This window comes from Marmota flaviventris, chromosome 7 (assembly GCF_047511675.1).
Source record: "Marmota flaviventris isolate mMarFla1 chromosome 7, mMarFla1.hap1, whole genome shotgun sequence".
In the NCBI taxonomy this organism is placed as follows: Eukaryota; Metazoa; Chordata; class Mammalia; order Rodentia; family Sciuridae; genus Marmota; species Marmota flaviventris.
In genome coordinates this window covers 43629077-43650512 of record NC_092504.1, presented here as the reverse complement: position 1 = coordinate 43650512, position 21436 = coordinate 43629077, and the positions used below count along the sequence as shown (strand labels likewise).

The following is a 21436-nucleotide window of genomic DNA, read 5'->3' as shown; positions in this document are numbered from 1 at the left end:
GGAGTAATGCAGGTGAAGGAATGTTGGAAAAATCCAGGAGTAGTTTACTCTATGCTTGTGTGGAATCTCCAGAGCCAAAGAAAGCCAAATAGTTGATGTCACATATAACTTTTCCCACAACCACCTTGCAGGACTCAAAGAATAAAGGGAGCAAGACTCTATTTTGAGCATAAAAGAAGCATGTGAGAAGGCAGAGTTAGTGCTTCTAAGAATGGACTCAAGTCACACAAACCTCAGTTTAAGCCCTTCTTTCACCACCTGCTAATTTGAGGCAAATACTTGACCTTTTTTTTTTTTTTTTTTTTTTTTTTTTGGTACTGGGGATTGAACTTCAGGGGCACTTAACTGTTGAACTACATCCCCAGTCCTTTTTTTGTATCTTATTTAGAGACAAGTTCTCACTGAGTTGCTCAGCGACTTGCTAAGTTGCTGAGGCTGGCCTCATTGCAATCCTTCTATCTCAGCCTCCTGAGCCACTGGGATTACGGTGTGTGCCACTGCACCCAGTTAATACTCTACCCCTTTCAGCCTGTGTTTTCCTATCTATACAATAAGCATGATGGTAGGAATTGGAGTGAAGATTGAGATTATGCCTCGAGGGTGTACATCCCCAGCCCTGGGGTAGTACCCTCTCAGTACTGGTAACTGCTCTTTCTAGAACTAGGTTTCAGAGATGCCCATCCCATGTCTGTCTTATTTGTCCTCTGACAGTGATGGGTGACAAGGTTGAAAAGCACGAGGCCAGGCTGGTTGAAGGTGTTGCTCTCTAGGTAACACCCAGAGAATACATGTTCATGAGCTCTGATGAAATCCACGCTGTGGAATGTACTTGACCATGACTGCCCAGGTCAAGGGCCTCTCCCCTGCTCTTCCTCGCGTCTTCTCTCTTCAAAGGAATGTTTCCTGCCATCCCCACCTATTTCAGCAAAAGATGTGAAACAAGGGGAGAGGAACTGGGAAAGGCTGATCAGTGGGTTGTAAGAGACAGGAAGAAGGATCTCTGGTGCTCATATTGCACAGTGTGGGGTCTATAATATATTATACAATTTTTAAAACCACAAAAAGGATTGTCAAAGTTTTCATAAGAAGGAAATGATAAATGTTTGGGGAGACAAATATGTTTAATCTGATTTAAACATTACACAGTGTCTATTAATTTATTTATTATGTACTTATTATTCTTGAAGTACTGATGATTGAGCCCATGGTCTCATGCATGCTAGGCGAGTGTTCTACCACTGAGCTACATCCCAGCCCTAAACATATACAGAACAGTACATGGTCCCCCATAAATATGCACAACTTTTATGTTTTTGTGTATCAGGTTTTTTGTTTTTTGGTTTTTTTGTTTGTTTGTTTTGTTTTTGGTACTGGGGATTGAGGGTCACTCAGCCACTGAGCCACATCCCTAGCTCTGTTTTGTATTTTATTTAGAGACAGGGTCTCACTGAGTTGCTTAGTGCCTCACTATTGCTGAGGCTGGCTTTGAACTCCCAATCCTTCCTGCTTCAGCCTCCAGAGCTGCTGAGATTACAGGCATGTGCCACTGAATCCAGCTGGTTAAAGTGTTTTGTTGTTTTTTTTTTTTTAAGAGAAAAAGGCAGTTAAAGTAACTAATGTAAAATGCTATATTAATAAAATAAAGGCACAAATTTTAAAGATGTGAAATGATATGAACAACAGAGATATCAGCCCTGAAAACTTGATTTTGGTTTTTTTTTTTTTTTCAATATTTATTTTTTAGTTTTCGGCGGACACAACATCTTTGTTTGTATGTGGTGCTGAGGATCGAACCTGGGCCGCACGCATGCCCAGGCGAGCGTGCTACCGCTTGAGCCACATCCCCAGCCCCTGAAAACTTGATTTTGAATCAACTACTACTGATCAGACATTTAACATGCACTGATTTAAGGTTCTTTACTGAGCACAGTAGGAAATTCAAGCCTGAGCAAGAAGACACCTCTTCTCTCAAAGAACATATTTTCTAATAAAGTGGGTGGTATATGGATATGGGAATGTTAAGAAAAATGGCATGCCAAGATGATCGATTGATTGAATAATGCAGGAGATGAAAGAAGGGAGGAATCTTGGCTGCCATTATATGCAGATGTGTCTTGGGGAGGTGGCTTTTTAAAGAGTGGAGGCTTTTTGAATTTAGCAGGTGGAGGGAGATGAGCAGAGGGAGATGGAAAGTGACACAGACAGGAGGAATGACATGGAGGCAGCAAGGTGGACAGCACTTGGCAATCAGGGAGTCAGCAACTTGAGATGGATCCCAGGACACTTTCAGAACTAATGTGTCTGGAAAGAGGGCTTTCAGGCCTTGAGGTCTGGGGAGGAACTGACAGGGGAGGACTGGGACCCAAGTAGGGAAAATGTGTTTTGGAAGATCAATGCAATAGTGTGTGAAATGGATTGAGGTGGAGAGACAGGAAGTGGGGGGTGTCTCAGGTGCCAGCTGTGTGGATTAGGGCAGGATTTATGAAAGAGTGTTTTGGCAGCAGGAATAGATTGCAGGGCCCGTGAGAGGATTTGCTGGGCAGCTACTACAGGATCTAAGAGTTCATCCTCTTATTCTCCTTTGAGAGAAATGAAATGTGGCCACTTAATCTTTCCCAAATCAGCTCTCACGGCTTCCTGCAAGCAGATCCCAAGCTTAGAAGCCAGGAGAACCTCAAGTCTGTGGGTTGGTAACAGGGCTTGCAGACTTGGGGGCACCTCTCATTGTCCTTGGTCGCTATCTGCCTTCACCCTCATTCCATGCTTCAGAAGAAGCCCCTGGATGAGCTGGATCAGAAGGAAGCTGCCCTGCCACACCCAGGTCCTCAGCTCTGTGGGGACAGCTGCACTGCCATGTTGGTTACTGGGCTGTGATAATAAGGACCTAGGACCATAGTCATGCGTCTCCTGGGATGTGACAAGATATGGATTGTTAGTTTATGTGATCCCAGTCGACTCTCATTTCTCCCCTCATCTACTCCTCCACCAGCTTTTATTTTGCTCACCTTCTTCCTTTCTGTCTCTGGCTCTGGTGGTTCTGTTTGTCTTATGATACAGAAATAGGAGGACAGAAGCCAGACTGCAGCCCACCTCAGCCTCCTGAGGAGCTGGGACAACAGGCATGTGCCACCACACCCAGCTTGTTTCCAATGTTTATTTAAATGTCACACCATGCCAGACTGGACAACATTATGCCCCAGCTTATATTTGGGTTGTGAGAGAGTATAATGGTTAACAGCAGGAATTCTAGAACCAGACTCTTGGATCTCAAATCCCAGTCAACCACTGAAGAGCTGTGCGAGCTTTGGTGAATGCTTGCTGCTCTGTGACTCAGCGGCTTCATCTGCGAAATGAGTTCACAAGAGTGTCCACTTTGGACTGATGCGAGGATTAGTTAAGTTGATATTTGCAAAGCTCAAGTGAAACTTGTGCAATGCCTGGAATGTAGTTCGCATGATGTAAGCATTCACTGTTATGGGTACAGGGAAATTTAAGGTCGTGATATTTTTCTGCCTTGGTCCAACCAAGATGGCGAAGACAACTGACGAAGAATAACCTTCAGCCAAGCCTAATTAATGCTCTGGTAAAGAATGGAAGTTCTAGGCAGTTGTGACAGGCAGACTCCCAAAATGGCCTTCAGTGATTCCCACCTCTGAGTACTCATACCCTTGGATAATCCACTCCCCTAGAGTGTGGGTTAGACATAGTGACTTGTCTGTAACTCTACAAATATGTGATTAGGACAGGATATTGCTACCATAATTAGGTTACAAAAGGCTATGACTTTGATCTTGCTAGCCAACTCTCTTGGCTTCAATAAGACAAGATCCCATGTTGGGGAGGCCCAGATGGCAAGAACCAAGGGCAGCCTGTGGCCAACAGCCCACAAGGAATTGAGGCTCTCAATGCAACAGCCTGTGAGAAACCAAATCCTCCCAACAACCACTGAGTGGGTTAGAAATGGATCCTGTCCCAGTACTTGACTGCAGCCTCGTGAGGGACCATGAGACAGAGACCCCAGCTAACCCACAGCCCGGTTACTGACCTTGGAAACTGTGATAATAAATGTGTGTTTTAAATCACTGTGCTTAGAAGTAATTTGTTACACAGCAATAGGTAACTAATACAACCATGGACCCAAGTAGAAACTTGGGAACTGAATGAAGGGCAGAGGTCCAGCTTTAAGACATCTGGGTGGAAGTACATCTGAGAACCTCCATACAAGGAGCATTCTATGGTCAGCGCTGGAGAAACCCCACCCCAGGTATGTGTGGGGAGGAGAGTGACTCAGGCTGAGCCCTCCAGGGTGGGATGACAGAGGCTGTTCTGGTGCTTCCTGTTCAAGTGCAGATCAGCCTGGGAACACTTAGTCCTGATCTTGCGTCACCAGCCTCCCTACAGCATTTCAGTGTGTACCTTCTGGAAATGCCTGCTTATCTTTATCACACTAGACTGTTCGTTTGTTTATTCATTCATGCAACAACTAGGAACTGGACCCTTTTCTATGTATATATTGAACATCCTTAGTCAAAACGTTTGGGACCAGAAATATCTTGGATTTCTGACTCCCCCCACCCCAGATTTTGGAATATTTGACTACACAAAGAATTATCTTGGGAATGAGGCTCAAGTCCACACATGAAATTCATTTATGCTTCATATACACCGTGGACATATAGGTCCACAAAGGTAGTTTTATACAATATTTTTAGTAATTTGGTGAATGAACAAAGTTTCATGGTGTGGAATTTTCCACTTGGGGTGTCATAGGAGCACTCAACAAGTTTCAGATTTTGGAGCATTTGGGATTTCGGATTTTCAAATTAGTCATGCTCAAACCTGTGGTATATAAATAAATACACCATGAGCAAGAAGAAATGGGCCTCAAATACTTTCTGGTTCCTTTGGCTCTGCTCCTGACTTTTGAATTGCTCTCCTATCTCCTTCCCTGGGATTGCTTTTCATCACATCCCTGAAAGCCTGGTGTTCCTCATGACAGTGTCCTTGTTCCTCTTTTCTTTTTACTTGACATAGTCTCCTGAGTGATTCCAGGCCCAGCAACTCTTTCATCACTGCTGATGATCCAGAATCTACATTCGAGCTCAGCACTATATCTGGGTGCCAGGCTGTACAACCAACCACCCATTGTACATTCCACATTCAATTTCAAAATGACAAAAATTAAATTCATTTTTCCCTCTCTTCCCTTCCTATCCTGCCCACCTCCCTTTCCCCATACTTCCTCCCCTAAATAAAAGTTCCATCATCCACTCAGACAGAATAGGGTAGTCATTCAATTCTTCTCTTTGGCCTTTTCCAATCTCACTGAGTCTTGTAGAATTTACCCATTTCTTGCTCTTAACCCTCTCTGCCAGGGGCTCATCTTAGGTCTTCTTTAATCAAGTCTGGCATCCTGACCTGTACGCTGATTCTCCTGCCTCCATGCCTACTCCTTGCTCCGACCTTCACAATGGTGCAGGGCGATGTTTCTAATGGTGGAACTATGTAGGTATGGCTCTCATTTCCACAGGCTGAAGTCCACAGTCATTACCTTGCTGGGTGTGGCCCTTCATGATCTGACCCTGGCTACTCAGCCTCATCTCTAGCTATTTCTGCACACAGACTCCATGCTCTGGCCACATGATCTGCAGCCTTCCTGCCATGCTGTGGCTCTCTCTCTTTCACTTGGAAGGCCTTCTTCCCTTGACCTTGTCTGCCAGGCAAACTCTAAGTCATCCTACAAGACCCCATTTAAGCATTTCTTTGGTTAGAACTGATATCTTCTATCATCCTCTGCATTGGCTTTATTACAGGAAGAATGTGAGCTCCTTCAGGGCAGAAACTCTACGATTTCATCTTCAAGCCCAGAACTTGACCTTCACTAGGTGTTCAGTGGAATTTTATTTAGATGAATGAGTGAGTGAAGGAATAAATGAACAGACAAATGATCAGTGCAATGAATAGTGGAAATGAATAATGAATGTGCAGGTGCAGAATGAAGGGGCTCAGACATAGGGAGCATGGGGGAGACCGGGAAAGTGGGGATGCTTCTCTCCACTCTCAGGACCTGCGGCCCAGCCTGCGCCCACGCCTTTACAGAGGTACATCTCCCATGGACCTAATTTAGTGAAGTCGGCTCCTAGGTATGAATCACATAAAATAAACTTTGTTCCTTGAAAAATCCCTTAAAATTCCTCCACAGAACAAGATGCAGCTATTCTACTCCTCAGTTAATCTGGTACATCTGGTTTTCTCTCCAGAACAGATCTATTTCTTTGGCTGAGAACCAGATGAGGTAGTTGGTTTGTAAGCAGTGGCCCTGTTGAAGGAGAATGCTCCTGGGATTCCTCATGCTGAGGTCCCCATACTGTGTGACATAAGAGAACACTAAAGGAGGGGCCAGTGAGCTCTCATCTAAGACATCCCACTCCCACTAAGGTACAACCCCACCCACCCCCAGCTACCCTCTCTGCCCCAAGGATCCAACCAATACGCCCCCTTCCTGGCTTCAGAGCCCCTCTTTACCAATCCAGCCACAAGCCCTGCTCCTCCCCAGAGGCACACCTGCTGCCACATGACGCTGGCTCGCTCTCTGCTCTGCTCCACACTTTTTCCCACTTCTCTGACTCTGCTCCAGCTGTGTGCTCTGACAGGGTGCCTTCTTCCCCTCCTTCCATTCAAATCCCACCAACAGGTCAAATTCCAGCACATTTCAACACACCCCCCCTCCCGCCCGCCGCCAGGTTTATACCTTTCCATTTCCACACCAATGGCTTCTATTCCTTCATTCCTATCGTCCTCTGGTTGTGAATCAAACATTTGAAATCTTTAATTGTTGGGGGAGTTTTGTGGTCCAATAACAAATGTCTGTATCTCTTTTTAGAAGAGTAATTGACAAATCAGGACATGTAGGTAACTAAAAGGACTGAAAAAAACTAATGTTGGAATACTGTGTAGCAACCAAATGTCTCAGATGCTTCTGATGAGAGTGAGAGGTGTTTGGTATTACCTATTGAAGATAAATGTTATATACCCTGTGACCTAGCAACTATGTTCTTGGAGAGATACCTAACAGAAATAAGTGTGATGTTTACCAAAAGACATGCATAAACATTCAAACCAGCTTCATTCATAGAGTAAAAAACTGGAAATAATTCAAATGTGCATTATTTGAATAATAAGTTGGGAAGAATTTGGTGCAATGGAATATTGTATGGCAGTGAAAAAGAACTTGCCACCACTACCTGTGACATGGATGAATATAATATATATTCATATGAATATATATGATGTGATAAGTGAAAAATCCAAACACAAAAAGGCATATACTCTATGATTCCATGGATATGAGATTCAAAAGCCAACAAAACTCATCAACTAAATCAAAGGTGGCAGCTGTCAGAACAGTAGATGTTTTTTGGGAGTTATGATTGGGAAGGAGCACAAAGGTCCCTATAAGGGTGCTGGAAATACTCAAATATTGATTCGGGCTGTGATTGATCATGTATACATGTGAAAATGGTAACACTTGCTCCTGAGTGTTATTGAAAGAAGAAAAGGTGTGGGTATATACGTGACCTCATGATCAATGTAACTCTGCAACCTGTACACTCAGAAAAATGAGAAATTATATCCCATCTGATTCAAATGTATGATATGTCAAGATCATTGTACTGTCATGTGTAACTAATTGAAACAAATTAAAAAATGGGAAAAAAAAGAAAAGGAAATATTTTCTCTGTGAATATATGACCCAGAGGGGCTTGACTCCCGGTATACGGACTTCCAAGGACAACCCAATTCTGATCCCCAGCCCTTTCTTTCTCCTCCACTTCTCATTCCTTAACAAAACCCTTATTCCCTAGTGTGCTGATCTCAGCTGGGAGTAGTGGGGAGATACCTTGTTGGATGGGTTCACATTTACTGGTGTGTGGATCAGCAGCTCAGGAGCAGAGTTCCAGCCAAGTTGCTCTGTGGGGACCAGGCTATCCACAGGGCTCAGCTCAAATCAAGCTTCTGGACAAACTGAGCCTGGATCCAGCCTTAGTATAGTGAGGAGTGCCAGCAGGTTTAGGGAAAAGAGACCACTTACCGGACCCACTAACCAACTGCAAGAACCCTTAATGCCAGACGCAATAAATGCTTTCAGCAAAAGTGACTCTTCTGGCAACCTCTATTGTGATAGTGCCAGGAGAGAATCTTCTCTGGGGTTGCTGGCAAGCCAGTTCTCCACACATCATCCCACAAACGGAGAGAATGTGCACTACGGTTGTTCAGTGCCTCCAGGTGAACAATACACCTGACCAGCTGCAACTGATATTTTTGGGCCTTGTCACCTGATCTGTCAATTGGAGTCACATCAAGTGGACAGGAAACCTGCTTCCTCAAGGTACATCCTGTTTTCAGGAGCTGGGATCAAAACATAAAGTGAAATTTGAGGAAAAGAGACTAAAAGGAATGAGTATTTGTGCACAGCAACATGTGTTGGGGTTTGTCTTCTCAGATTCAATGGGAAACTTACCCTGGGGGGGTAAGATAAGTTGACTCGCAGTACTCCCTTTTGCATGGTATGAATGAAATGTGTAATGTGTACCCCTCTCCCAATCACGGTTGTTTTGGACACTTTTTTTTTTTTTAAGGAAGAGTAAATCAGTGCTAGGATGTGCTGCAGTAACAAATAAACCTCAACATATCCACTGCTTAATACAACCAAGGTTTATTCTTTCCTCACACAGGTCTGACGAGGATTGACTGACTCTCTAGGCCAGCATCCTCATGCTAGCACCAGGATGGCATGACCACAACCTCACAGCAAGAGAAGCTGGGCAATGGAGGAGCACTGTAAAAGCACATCACACCCCTTGGCCCACCTCTGATCTTCACCCTTCCCACAGTGGACAGTCATCGTCTGTGAGCCCAGGTGCTGTTCTCACATACAGCATGTCCCCTTAGTGCTGGTATATGGCCCTTGATTTTGTCAAGGCTGGAGGACTTCCCCAGCACCCCGGGACCTTGTTCAGCCCCCAGGTAGGCACCCTTAGCTGTGCAAGGGAGTTAATGTCCCTCTCAGCAACTTTCAACCTGTAAAGGACGGAAGCAAGTGGATAAATTCTCTCTCCTTCAGGTGACCAGTTCTGGGAAGCACTCTGTACCCCTCATTGTGATAACACCCCCTTCCTCTCAGGTCGCATTCCCTGATCTCTCACTCCTGCCCCAGGTGATTCCTCAGCAGACAACTACACCAAGGGCTTCTCTCAGACTCTGCCTTTGGGCCCTCAAAGTAAGACAGGAGCTCATGGAAAGTCTGGGAGCACTAGCTGTTCTCAGCAGACTGAGGGCTTCATCAGTCAACCTAAGGTAAGGAAAGGTTTGGAGGTGGGAGAATCTACTGGGGAATTCCAAGTTAAGGCCTCAGGGATTTTGCAGAGTTTGTGGGAGAGGCAATCAGTACCAGAACATCATCTTTGTCTCCCTCCTTCATAGATAAATCTTGGATTTTACTCCAAGGCCACTCTGATTCCCATTCATTATTTTATTGGCTTATGATAAGTTAGATTTTTGTGGGAGGACTTTGTGTAAAAAGCAATGCATGTTGTAATTGTTGCTTTTTTTTTCTTTCTTTCTTTTTTTTTTTTTTTGACAACACAAGGTGATTCTGTGGCTTTGAATTTTGGTGCAAGATTATGTCCTCATTGCAGCTGCAATCTCTGGTGAATCTGGTTGACACAAATAAAGTGTAATTACTTGGGCATTACCTAACTTTGTAGAAGCATGCCTCAGAGGTCAGATCACATGAGCATCTGACTGGGCCTAGACATCTGTAGGCTTCAGCACTTAACATTTATAAATTTTGATCTCACTAAGTAGCCGTAGCTAAGTGGCTATTCCCTCTTGGTTCAGAGTTTCTTTAATAACACGGCAATGTTAGAACATGGACTTAGCTTTTCCTCAGGGTGGGTTCCATCACCACTGTCTGATGCCCTGGGTAGGAGGCACTCATGATCTCTCCTTCACAACCAAGAAAGCAGGATGCTCAGAGAGGCTCGGGACATTGCAGGTCCAACATCACACAGCAAGTGCGCTGACAAGGTGGAGACAGCAAGTGGCTCCAGTTGACTCCAGAGTTCTTACTCCTTCTGTGTTATGCATGAAGAGATCTGAGAAGGACAGTCTGTAGGAAGCATGGGGAAGGGTGTTCTGTAATTGAATTGTAAAATCAGAGAAAAGTTGGAGGTTTTTATGGTTTGGATCTTGAATGCCCCCCAAAGGCTCTTGTGTTGAAGGGTCCCCAGTGCAGTGGTGTTCAGAGGTGGGGCTTTGGGAAGTGATTGGATCATGAAGGCTCTGATCTCATCAATGGGTTGATCCATTGAGGAGTTAATCATTGAATGGACTATTGGGAGGTTGTAGAAACTGTAAGAGGTGGGACCTAGTTAGAGGAAGTAGGTCACTGGGGTTGTGCCCTGGAAGGGTGTATCTTGTCTCTGGCCCCCTCTTTCTCTCTCCTTTTGTGTATCCTGGCCACTACAGGGTGAGCAGCTTGCTCCACCCCACCCTTCTGCCTCACCACAGGCCCAGAAACAATGGAGCCAGCCGACCGTGGATGGAAGCCCCTGAAACTATGAGTCAGAATGAATATTTCCTCCTTTAAGTTGATTTCCTCAGGTATTTTGACACAGTGATGAAACACGAACATAGACTGAATTTTGAGGTCACTTTGCCCACACCTGTGGATATGACACATGAATGCTGCCTTCAGAGATGCGAACAGGTCCACGCACAAGGGACTGGGCCTATGTTCTGCACGGGTGGTGGTGGTGGTGGTGATGGTGGTGGTACTGGTGGTGATGATGGTTGTGGTGATGGTGGTGGTGGTGGGACAGGAAGCAATCTCATAATGAAGGAATCCCCTGTGTTGGCTTTTCTGCTTTTTTAAAACCCGTGGTTGTGTATGTGTGTGTGATAAAATATACATAGTATAAAATTCACCATTTTAACCACTTGAGAATGTACAATTCAGTAGCACTTAGTACCTTCACAATGTTGTACAACCATCACCCCTATCTAGTTCCAGAACATTTCCATCATGCTAAAAGGAAGCCCTGTATCCATTAAGAAGTCCTTCCCCATTCTCCTCTTCTCCCAGTCCCTAGCAACCACTGTTTTCTTTTTATGGATTGTCCTTTCCTGAACATTTTTTTTTTTTATAAATGGACTCACAGAATATGTGACCTTCATGCCTGACTCCTTTCATTTATGATAAGGTTTTCAAGGTCACCCATAGTGTGGTATACATCAGTATTTCATATCTTTTTATGTTCACAGCTTTATTTTCATGGTTTTTTCTTTGACTCATTTCCACTATAGTCTCAAAATATTAATTTGAAACATATTCCCTTTCGAGAATATGATCAAAGGGCTTAATTACTACCTTGGTATAACATAGCCAGTCTGCCCTGCTCCTAGACACAGAGTCATCGAATTACTCCTTGGTGTCCAAGCTCTGTGACAGAAGGAGGTGTTCTGTTCCACTACAAAAATAAATGAAAAAAAAAAAAAAACTGCAATGTTTTATTGCAGGTTGTAAAAGGCTTGAATAAATGGTAAGATAAAATTTATTCTTATATAGCAATATTAGTGTAAAGATGATAATTCTTAAATTTATAAGTTTAATGGACTTCTCATCAATAGCATTAATTTTTTTTGTAATTTAACATCATCTTAAAGCTAATATGGGAAAGAAACATTTTAGAATATTAAAAAAAATTTTTCTGTAAAAAGATAACCTTGGGCCTGGGATTGTAGCTCAGAGGTAGAGTGCCTGCCTGACATGCATGAGGCATTGGGTTTGATTCTCAGCACCACATAAAAATAAATAAAACCAATGTAAGAAAAAAAAAACAACATTTTTTTTGAAAGGCTGGATAATTCAAAGAGCAGAGCTATTTTAAAGTTACAGTGATTAAAATTGTATGTTAGTTGGGAGTGGTGACACATGCCTATAATCCCAGTGACTTGGGAGGCTGAGTCAGGAGGATTGCAAACAAATTCAAAGCCAGCTTGAACAATTTAGTGAGGCCCTACACAACTTAGTGAGACCCTGTCTCAAAATAAAATATAAAACGGCTGGGGGATTTGGCTCAGTGGTTAACACCCTGGGGTTCAATTCCTGGTACCAAAAAAATAACAACAACAATGCTAATGATGCTGACATCAAGGGGTGGTTCAATGGAACCATCTAGAACAGAAACAATTGAACAGGTCTCCTCTCTTTCCACCTGTCTCCCTCAGTCATTGCTGAGCAGCTGTTTCTTCAACCTTATCAAAACCTTGTGTCCTGAGCCCTCGGCTTCTCACTCTCTACCCCCACCCATTCATCTCCATGCTCACCTCCTTCCCAACCTTACTCCATCTCCTCAACAATTCCTTGCTCATACTTCCAACGTCCTTCCTTCATTCACCTTCCATTATAGTCAATGGCAAAAAAGAAAAATAAATCAAAACAATTTGGATTTAGTGACTGGAAAGAGCCATAAAGGGATCACACCACATGGAAAAATACCCCCTCACCAAATTGATATCCCTCAGAACCTTAGACTTATTTGGAATTAGGGCCTACCCTAGTCTGTTTGATGACTGGGTAATTGACAAATACATACTTCACAGTTCTGGAAGCTGGGAAGTCCAAGACTTAAAAGCACTGGCAGGTGCAGTGTCTGGTGAAATCCTATTTCTCACAGATGGCACCATCTTGGTGTCTTCACTTGGAAGGTGCAGAAGGCCCCAAAGGTGACAAACTCTGTGTCCTTATATTACAGAAGAGCAGAAGGGAGCAAATCCATTTATGAGGGCTTCACTCCCATGACTTTGATCACTTCCTAAAATTTCCACCTTTTAAGAGTATCACATTGGAGATTGTCAACATATGTCTTCTGGGGGACACATTCAGGCAATAGCAGGGCCTTTGCATATGTGATTAGTTAAGATGAGATCATTCCAGATTAGGATAGTTTCTAAATGACATTATTGGCAGTCGGTGTCTTTATTAAGAAGGCCATGCGAAGACAAGAGACACAGAGACATGGACGTACATAAAGGGAAGAAGGTCAAGGGAAAGCGGAGGCTGAAATCGGGGTGCTGCAGCTATAAGCTAAGGAATTCCAGGGATGTAGGCAACTGGAGAAGCTAGGGAGAGGCCAGGAGATGTTCTCCCCAAGTGCCAGTGCCTTGGTCCCAACTTCCAAACCATGAGAGAGTGAATGTCGATGGTTCAAGCCATCCAATTTGTAGCCCTAGGCAAGATGGGGCCTTCTAGAATGCTGGGTACACAGGTGCCTCAGCATATGAACCGACCACCCTATACATGATGTGCTCACTCCTGTATATGCATGCTATACTTTAAGGTAAAATAATGATACTAATTCACAAATCCTCATTCTTCCTTATCTGAGCCCACACCTGTGATGTTCAGGGTTGCTGGAGAAAACCCCTAATCTCAATGATTTACCTCTGCTGGGCTCTCTCTGCCCAGAAATCCTTTCAGAGAAAGTCCTGGGATGGACTTTCTCTCACTGTCCATGGAGCTTGCAATCAACTGAATGCCTCGGTTCCCCCAGAATCATGTTGAAATTCTAACCCCACAATGTGATGGTATAAGAGGTGGCACCTTTGTGGGGTCCTTGTCATGATAGTGGAGTCCTCATGAATGAGATTAGTGCCCTAGTAAAAGAGACCCCAGAGAGCCCTCCACCCCTTCTATCTCATGGAGACACAAGAAGAAGACAGCCATTTATGTACCAGAAAGCAAGGTGTCACCAGACACCCAACCTGATGGCAACTTGATTTTGGACTTCCAACCCTGGGAACTGTAAAAACTGTCCTTTAAGCCACTCGATCTATGATATTCTATTATTGCAACCTGAACTAAGACAGAACTGTTTCAAAATTCTCTTGTCTTTTCAAATATCATTCTACCTTCACTCTCATCAAATGACCTTCCCCCCAACTCCTCTGTGGATAAGATATCATTTGAAGGGGACACCATTCGTCCTACCATTTCTTCTATACAACTCCCATTTTTCCTCTTCCCCTCTAGTTGGAACAGAAGGGCTTTTCCTCCTGTCAAGAATCAATCTGTTCTCTGGACTACTGGAAAGATCTCACTCTTATGTCATGTTCTCAAATGTATAAATAGGGGCTGGGGATGTGGCTCAAGCGGTAGCGCGCTCGCCTGGCATGCGTGCGGCCCGGATTCGATCCTCAGCACCACATACAAACAAAGATGTTGTGTCTGCCAAATGCTAAAAAATAAATATTATCAAATGTATAAATAAATCCATGTTCTCTTTTGAGATACATAAAGGCTTCACAACTCCCTTCTCACCCATCTCCTGGAGATTCTAAGACTTTCCCTCTAGCAATGTGTGATTTGATATCCTTTTGAGAATCCCTCTCTCTTCTCTGTGTCCTCACCAGGCACAAAGAATCTGTGGAGCATCACTTTGGATAGTTTGCATCACGTCGACATTATCCATTGTGTGTATTACTGTGTGAGGCAGGATATAACATATTGAACCTTTGTTCTGGTGTTTCCTGTTCCCCTTTCTCTGGCCCACATTTAGGCAGCTAGGCATTTTGTTCTATTGTTTCAGGGAGGGGATGACATAGCAGAATGTAGATAACAAAGGAGGCTAATTTTTGGATTTGGAGCTTCAAAATCCCAGGCCTCAGGGCAAACACAATGAATTAGGAAGGATATAAAAATGCCAGGGTGTCCTTCCAGAATAAAGAGCCCATGGCCTGAGAGTTAAAAGAGAATTAGAGGGGTTAGGGGACACAAAGAACCGTCAAAGGCAAGTGGACCACAGTAGCAAATGCTCTAGAAGAGGCCCAGGTCCTCACCTTAACTGATCATCTGAGAGTGTCCTCTTCTGAAAGAGTCCCTACCAGGAGGCCTCTCCCAAAACTATGCTCCTCTCTGGAGAAAATAATAATAATAATAATTCTTTCCCAGTTGGGAGAACCAAGGTCCAGCCTCCTGGCCTCCACTTGGGATAACTGTGAGGGGTCATCCAGCCTCAGAGCTTTGCAAGAAAGTGGGGGTGGCCTTTGCTGGGGCTGCACCCCATTCAATTGCTCTATCTGCACTGTCTCACCCACCCACTTCCCCCACACCAATATTCATCTGCCTAAAACAGTCACCCAGGTGGGGCCCTGCCACCTTTTGGGAAGATATATCTGAGAACTGAGAAGGGAAGCTACCCAGGTAGGTCCCTGGAGATCCCGCAGCTCAGCCTCGTGAGGGGAGTAGAGGAGAAAAGGTGTGTGGCTTATGTGGGCGGAGAAGGCCCAAGAACCACACAATTCTGTCAGAACCACACAGAAGCCACCTGTGGAGTGTGGGCCTGAGAGGCCTCAGGGCTGGGATGAGGAACCTGTGGGCCATGACCCACGTGGAGCCACTGAAAACAGAGGGTGCAAGCGTGTCACCCCAATGGGTGACGGACGCTAAACACCAACCCCAAGTTGGTGACTCTAAGCACCAACCCCAACACCCCTCCTTCAAAGCCTTGATACTGGGCGCGCCCCACCCCAAGTTTCATCACAACAAAGAAATGGGACTAGAAACCTTGAGATGGGTGGAAATTGGGAAAACATTCTGACCATATTCACAGAGACCATGAAATCATGTTTACCAGACCTCCGTGGGACCTACCAACCAATAATAAAAGTCATTAAATAAATTATGGATTGAGGAACATGTTCAGCAAATGTGAAATAAAGGTTTACTATTTTTTTAATTAATTTTTTTAGTTATTGATAGAACTTTATTTTTATTTATGTATACATGGTGCTGAGGATCAAACCCAGTGCCTCACACATGCTAAGCAAGCGCTCTACCACTGAGCCACCACCCCAGCCCCAAGGTTTACTATTTTTAATATGAGAAAAGTCCATACAGACGGGCGAGAAAAACCCCAAGACCACAAATATAAACTGACTGAGGATAGAAATAAAGATCACAAAAGAACAAATACCATCATGGAATAAGTGTGCAAAATAATGCTTGTTTCATAAATAACACAGATACAATTTTAAAAATCACGTTCATCTCGTGAACAAAAAAAAAGTTTGTTGTTGTTCTTTTTAATGCATTGACAGAGGTTTATTTAGAAAAGTAGACACACATTTAGGGAGAAGGGGACCATCTCAAGAGAGAGACCTTTGGAGTAAAGCAAGGAATACGGACTCAAGGGAGAATGCCAGCCACCTCCAGATGGAGAGACAGCCAGCTAGTGACATGGATACTGACAGGGGTTGGAAGAAACGAGCACTCTCAAGTCTAACCAGGGACTTTACAGTTGTAACCACAACCTTAGGGAAAGTGATTGAGTGGTGTGTTTCAAGGGATCATTAAAATGTTCCTATTCTCTTGGTCAGAGGGTCTCCCAACCTCTACCTGTGCATGACTCTATCTCTTCTGTGATTGGAACTTGTGTGCTCAATTGGGACGTTGATGGTCAGGTACAGGTGACCTGACTGGACTGACATCACATCCAGGACACAGAGGTTCCCAGTGTCAGTCATTCAGAGAAGAGGACCCCCTTTTGGATAAGAAACAGAAACTCAGAGACCCGAAAAGGGGTTTAGATCCTGGAGGAGCGTACGGGCAGGCACTTGGTTCCACCTGTATGTGTTCAGAAAGTGTCACCACAAGAAAAAGTCCATCAAGGAGGTGGGGAGGGTCTCTATGATGGTGACAACTGAAGGTTGCCAGCTAGGACGAGGTTACCAAGTCCTATGTGGTCATTAAGGACAATGTTTAGCCCCGGGGGAAAAAGCTTAGATCTCAATTTTATATTATATACAAAATTCCAGACAGTTTAAATATTTAATTAAAAAAAACATAAATTATTACTCAAATACTATTGACGCAAGAAGCCATTTTAAACTGAACCACAAAACTAGGACCCCACAAAGAAAAGAATTGATACATTTAACCATATAAAAAATGGAAACATCAATTCCATTTAAGAAGACATAAACATGTTTAGGAAAAATGGAATGAAATATTTTAAAAATTTCAAAAGGGTCATAGCTATAGTATAAAGAACACAAAATCAATGAGCAAAAACATAAATAACTTAATGGGGAAGATTAATACAGTGATAGTTAGGAAAAGAAATGCAAAACCCAATAATAGTAATAATTAATAATAATAATCTACTTTGCTTATAATTAAACAAATAAAGCCAGACATAGTGCCACGTGTCTGTAGTTTCAGTTATTCAGGAGGCTGAGACAGACAGATCACTTGACAGCAGGAGTTTGGAGTCAACCTAGAAAACACAGTGAGACCCTACCTAAAAAAAAAAAAAAAGAAAGAAAGAAAATTTAAACTAAATACTGTTAGCTCATCGTTGGCAAAGCTTAAAAAAGTTTTAATTGATTAATATACAAGGTTGATGAAAATTTAAAAACTTTTTTAGGTTTTCAGAGGGAATTCTGATATATATATATATATTAAAATGTTAAATATTTATATCCTTTGTCACATTGTTTCCATTTCCATTCTACAAAAATTACTTTCATAAATCAAACCAGGTGCAGCGGCACACACCTGTAATCTCAGTGGCTTGGGAGGCTGAGGCAGGAGGACCACAAATTCAAAGCCAGCCTCAGCAAAAGTAAGGCGCTAAGCAAATGAGTGAGACCCTGTCTGGAAATAAAATATAAAAAAGGTCTGGTTAAGTGCCCCTGAGTTCTATCCTTGGTACCAAAAAAATAGAAATAATAAGAATAAAAAATAAATGGTAATATAAATACTATATATTCTTTTTTGTTCTTTTTAGATGTACATGACAGTAGAGTATATTTTGACATTCATACCTGGAACATAATTTATTTTAATATAGTTTATATCCTTTATAGTACTTTTCTGATAGTGAAAAAATGCAAATAAACCAGTGTCTTTCAACACAGGAGTAGTTAAATGAGTCACCTCTGCATGTATAAAGCAATTTCTTGCAACTACTGAAAAGAAAGATTTTATAAACATTGCCCTGAAAATAACAAGTCAGGACAGGTGAGGTGTATAAAATCCATGTGCTTTTTTTTTTGGTTTAAAAAACAAGAGAAAGATACTATGCTGGTAAATGTATAAAAATAAAATTGGAGAGGTAGCAGAGAGGAGAAATACCCACTACACTGTCATATTGAGTGTCTTGGGCAGTGTGGGTGGAATTGTGGAGAATTTATACATTTTTATAATGTTCAGGTTATTACACACTGTTACAAGCTTTGTGATAGTAAGAGCCCATACTGGATGGAGAGTCCGCTGTCAGATACCACTCTGTTCTTTGCATGCATCACCTCATTAGCTATCTGAAGCATCTTTGGGAACAAGTTTTATCATTTTCCCTATGTAAGGAATGTGAGATTAAGACCAAGGATTCCATGCTGAAATGTGTGGGACCAGAGTGTTTCAAATGTTGGATTTTTTAAAATTTCAGAACATTTGCATGTATATAATGAGATATGCTGGGGACCATTTTTGAGTCATATGCATCTTCTATACATAAACTAAAGGTAATTTTATACAGTGGTTTAAGTAATTTTGTGCATTAAACCAAATTTCATGACGTGGAATCTACCACTTGTGGTGGTGTTTTATTGGCATTCAAAAGGTTTTGGATTTTGAAACATTTTTGTATTTCAGTTTAGAAATGTTCAACCTGTATTAAAATAGTAAATGGTGGGGTTAGGATTCAAACCCAGACATGACTCCATAGCCATGGTCTTAACTACTTTGTTATACTGGCAAATACACAATGAACATATTCACGACTTTCATGAGGGAACTGAGAATCAGAGAAGTGAAGCATCCTGGCCAAAGCTGCACAGGGTCTACAGAAAAATTTCAAAGATGGTATAGAGAGCTCCGAGCACCTTCCACCCAGTTTCCCTTAACATTAACATCTTTGTCACTATGGCACATTTATCAAGATTAAGAAATTAATATTGCTATTGTTACTATTCACCAAACTTCAGTCATTCAAATTCCACCACCAATATCACTCTTCTATTCCAGGATCCAATCCCAGGTACCCATTGTTATTAGTTAAAATTCACCTTTCTTCCATGTTACCAAAGACTTCGAAACCCACTCTTCAATACCTGTGGCACACACTGCAAATCATGGCACTGGTTTTCCAAATATGCTTGGAGAATTTTTTGCTTTTTCAATAACCACCCTCAGGAATACATAGTGTAGTCAGCTCTTTTGAGTACAAAGAGCAAACTACTGCAAAGCAGGGCTGTGGAGAGAGTCTGTGGGAATCCATGGACTAGCAGCACAAGGAAGGAACTGTAAGAACTTTCAGGAAGGAGGAGGTGATTTTCTTGCATTCTCTCAAGGGTCCCTCGTGGTTGGGTTCTGTTCTGCTTCCTCTTCTCCTTTTCTCTCTTCTCTCTCCTGACCTGGATCCACTGCTTAATTCTCCTGCACATACCAGCCTGGCCCACAACCTCACACCACCCTCTGCAACTCCACTCTGCTCAAATCCCAGCTCAGGTGTTCAAGCCCAGCCCAGATCAGTGGTGGGAAAACTTGGGTCTCATTTCCATCTGCATCAACACTGAAATAGTGTATTAGATAATTTGATTTTGTTATTAAGGCAGAAAAATCTATTTTTCTACAAGCTATTATTGACTTTGTTAGACTTCCCTCATTAGAAAAAAAAAAACTTAAAGAGAATCATCAGAATTGAATTTTTAATTGTCAAGAGGGTTCTTGAAGGGAATAAAACCTCTAGGCATTATTCAACACGGGGCTTCAAAGACTCTACCTTAAAGGATCTGGGACAAACTTCGAGGGATTCAAATTTCTCCCAGAGTTTCAGTAGAAAAGCATTTAGCTAAATTTCTAGAAAAGAAAGCACATAGCTCATCCAAATCTGCTAATTAATCTCATAGAACACACTGGCTCTTGGCGGTTATTCCTCCTTGGGGAGAAGAAAAAATAACCCTGCTTATAAATAAATATTTCCTTAAACACATGGTCTAAAATTTACTGCAGTCTTCTGGGATTTTCACCTCTAGTACACGGAAAGGAGTCCTTCCCTGCATGGACATAGTCTCCCCCCACCCCACCCCCTTTATTTTTTCTTTTGGTACTGGGGATTGAACCCACTTAACCACTGAGCCACCTCCAGCCCTTTTTATAGTTTATTTAGAGACAGTGCCTCCTAAGTTGCTTAGGGCCTTGCTAAATTGCTGAGGTTGGCTTTGAACTCACGATCCTCCTGCCTCAGCCTCCCAAGCCACTGGGATAACAGACAACGCCCCACTGCACCCAGCCATAGTTTCCCTTAAAAGGGCCTCCCTTCCTCTCTCCCTCCCTCCTGACTTCCTTCATTCCCACCACAAATACTTACTGAACCCCTCCCTGCTTCATGCCACATACTGCTAGAGATGATATAGCAGTGAACAAAGGTAGAGAATAAATGAGATAGTATGTTATATACGTTAAGCACTTTGGGGAAATACCAAGTAAGGGAGGAGTCAGGGAGTCCTGGTAGGGGGGCCTTATAAATAAATGGCCAAGAAAGACCCAGTAAGAAGGTGACCTTGGAGCCAACGCTGCTGCGAGCCAGGGAGGAATCCATGCAGGCAAAGCAGCTGGGAGGGTTGCAGATGGAGTTTGAGAGCACAAGGATCAGGGCTGGGACTGAAAAGCAGAGGAGGTGAGATGAGCAAGACCGTGTCTGGCTTCCAAACTTTTACACTTTGTATAACATGGATTATTTTGCGTTAATTTTGATGTGACATTAAAATATTATTCATCCTGATTACTGAGACTTTTGGCCTTTGGAGGCTAGAGCTCACCAGCTCTCTCTAGGCCAGGCTCTGGAGATGAAGCAGAGTGGGGGGTGACGGGGAGGCTGGTAGGAAACAAGTCAGAGATGGGTAGGGGCTCCGAGGAGCTTGGCTTTTGCTTCATTTTCTATTGCTGCCATAATAAACCACCGAAAAGTCAGTGGTTGAAAAAAAAAAAAAAACCAGTCAGGTTACTGTAAGCCATACAGATGGGTGGTCCAGGGTCTCACCAGGCTAACACCAAGCTGCCAGGGCCAGACTGCATTCCTCACTGGATGCTCGAGGACAGAATCTGACTCCCGCACATCCTGTGGTCAGCAGAGTTTGGTGCCTGGAGGCCACAGGGCTGAGACTTCTTTTCCTTTGGCTGGGGGCAGGGGAGCCTCCTCTACCTCAACCAGCAGTCAGTGGAGGACCAAGCTCTAGCTCTTCTCCCATCAGACCTCACTCTTGGCTTTTGAGGACTCATGCAATTAGATCAGGCCCCCTGGATATTCCAGATACTCTCCTCATCCTCAAGTCCCCTAGGAACATCTGCAAAGTCCCTTTGGCAAGGTGA

General features: G+C 43.1%; 1 long non-coding RNA gene across 1 annotated transcript in view; it reads right to left on the bottom strand.

Annotated features, from left to right (window-relative positions):
• The window catches only part of LOC114094892 (uncharacterized), a 78756-nt gene that overhangs the window by 7056 nt on the left and 50264 nt on the right, over window positions 1–21436 (bottom strand). The gene's annotated exons all lie outside the window — the stretch shown is intronic.